General features: G+C 60.4%; 2 non-coding genes across 2 annotated transcripts in view; both read right to left on the reverse strand.

The window, feature by feature from the left end:
- Nucleotides 1–1,163: 1,163 nt before the first annotated feature.
- LOC146143537 (5.8S ribosomal RNA) lies at nt 1,164–1,317 on the reverse strand. Its single transcript, XR_014501167.1, has one exon. It is a non-coding gene; the product is annotated as a 5.8S ribosomal RNA (ribosomal RNA).
- A 247-nt stretch (nt 1,318–1,564) lies between these two features.
- LOC146143538 (small subunit ribosomal RNA) overlaps nt 1,565–2,500 on the reverse strand; it is a 1,811-nt gene continuing 875 nt past the window's right edge. The window contains exon 1 of the ribosomal RNA XR_014500367.1: nt 1,565–2,500. This exon is cut by the window's right edge and continues 875 nt beyond it. This is a non-coding gene — a ribosomal RNA (small subunit ribosomal RNA).

Here is a 2,500-nt window from a genome sequence, read left to right on the forward strand (position 1 = left end):
CCGACATTCACTTTCACTGCGCCCATGGGTTTCGTACTGCCCCGTGGCTCGCGCTCACGTTAGACTCCTTGGTCCGTGTTTCAAGACGGGTCGGGAAGGTGGCTGACTTCAGCCGCGGACCCCGTGCGCCTCGCGAAACGACACCGGAAGCGCGACCGAGACGAAGAGGCTGGGCACTGAGAACAGTCCCCGACCCACGACGCCCCAGCCGGCACCGGGCGCTCGGCCCCGAAGGGCAGACGCGGCGATCTCTCCTCGCCCGAACGGCGGGCCGACGGACACGCGCGCCTATAGTACCCGACCGAGGCCGGGTTACCTTGCGCGCGGCCTTCTCGCCGCCGTCCAGACGGTCGCGGCCTTCGCCCGGCGCTAGTGCGCTGGTCCCCGATCGGGCGGCGCCGCCGGCGGCCCGTGAGGGTCCGCACGACAACGTCGCCGACAGGGGGCCGGCTGAAAGCGACCGGGCGACCCGACAGGCCCTCCCGTTTGCCTCTCGACGGTTTCACGTACTCTTTAACTCTCTCTTCAAAGTGCTTTTCAACTTTCCCTCACGGTACTTGTTCGCTATCGGTCTCGTGACCGTATTTAGCCTTAGATGGAGTTTACCACCCGCTTTGGGCTGCATTCCCAAACAACCCGACTCTGGGAAGACGCCGTAGCGCGCCCGCCTGTCGCCGCCATGGGCCTGACACCCGCTCTGGGAAAAGGCCTCGATCAGAAGGACGCGGGCGACCGGCGAAGCGCGCCGTGACGAATTCCGTACGCCACAATTCCGCGCACTCCAAAAGCGCGCGGATTCGGCGATGGGCACATCCCGCTTCACTCGCCGTTACTGAGGGAATCCTCGTTAGTTTCTTTTCCTCCGCTTAGTAATATGCTTAAATTCAGCGGGTAGCCTCGTCCGACCTCAGGCCGAAAGTAAGGACCGGGACTATTCTTCCCGTTCCGCGCTCGCCGTCGGCGCCGCGCGCCGCCGCGCACCTCGATTCCCGCCCTTGAGCCGCCAGCCGTTGGCCTCTTCGAGGTCGACTCGCCGCCGCCGCGCGGGATTCTGGTCGCGATCGTCGCGCATCGTGCCGTGCTGTCTTGAGCGGGACGGGCGCTCGCGCGTCCGACGCCGCAGCAGCCGCGCGGAGAAATCCCCGCGCGGAACGTTTGCAACGCGACCCTGAGGCGGGCGCGGCCCCGGGATTGACCCGAGGCCGCAATTTGCGTTCAGAACGTCGATGCTCAATGTGTCCTGCAATTCACACTAATTCACGCAGCTAGCTGCGTCCTTCATCGACTCACGAGCCGAGTGATCCACCGCCAAGAGCCATCCACGATTGTTTCGCTCGCACAGTGCCTCGCACTATAGGGTGACAAAATAGACCGCGCCGAGCGGTCGGCCAGGCCGACGCTTGAAGCCGGAGCGCGCGGCACCGCGGCACTCGACGCGCAAACATTACCGGGTGACCGAATCGCCGGCCGGCGCGCCGCTCCTCGCGGGTCGGGCGCCGGGTAGCAAAGACTTTTTCTCTCGCTTGTCCGAGTTTCGCGTTCGCCGAAGCGTTTGCGAGACCGTTAATGATCCTTCCGCAGGTTCACCTACGGAAACCTTGTTACGACTTTTACTTCCTCTAAATGATCAAGTTAGATCGTCTTCTCGGACGCCGGCTCGACCGTTGCCGGCCGCGCCAGGTCCAATCGGAGGACCTCACTAAACCATTCAATCGGTAGTAGCGACGGGCGGTGTGTACAAAGGGCAGGGACGTAATCAACGCGAGCTAATGACTCGCGCTTACTGGGAATTCCTCGTTCAAGGGAAATAATTGCAATTCCCTATCCCTAGCACGACCGGGGTTCAGCGGGTTACCCAGACCTGTCGGCCAAGGCGAGCACATGCTGATCCGGTCAGTGTAGCGCGCGTGCGGCCCCGAACATCTAAGGGCATCACAGACCTGTTATTGCTCAATCTCGTGTGGCTAAACGCCACTAGTCCCTCTAAGAAGTTAGACGCCGACCGATTGGGTCGCGTAACTAGTTAGCAAGCCAGAGTCTCGTTCGTTATCGGAATTAACCAGACAAATCGCTCCACCAACTAAGAACGGCCATGCACCACCACCCACAGAATCAAGAAAGAGCTCTCAATCTGTCAATCCTCACTGTGTCCGGGCCGGGTGAGATTTCCCGTGTTGAGTCAAATTAAGCCGCAGGCTCCACTCCTGGTGGTGCCCTTCCGTCAATTCCTTTAAGTTTCAGCTTTGCAACCATACTTCCCCCGGAACCCAAAGACTTTGGTTTCCCGCAAGCTGCCGGAGAGGTCGTAAAACTAACGCCCCCCGATCGCTAGTTGGCATCGTTTATAGTCAGAACTAGGACGGTATCTGATCGTCTTCGAACCTCTGACTTTCGCTCTTGATTAAAGAAAACATTCTTGGCAAATGCTTTCGCAGTCGTTCGTCTTGCGCCGATCCAAGAATTTCACCTCTAACGGCACAGTACGAATGCCCCCGTCTGT

Source organism: Ascidiella aspersa, chromosome 5, assembly GCF_963924565.1.
Source record: "Ascidiella aspersa chromosome 5, kaAscAspe10.2, whole genome shotgun sequence".
NCBI lineage: Eukaryota > Metazoa > Chordata > Ascidiacea > Phlebobranchia > Ascidiidae > Ascidiella > Ascidiella aspersa.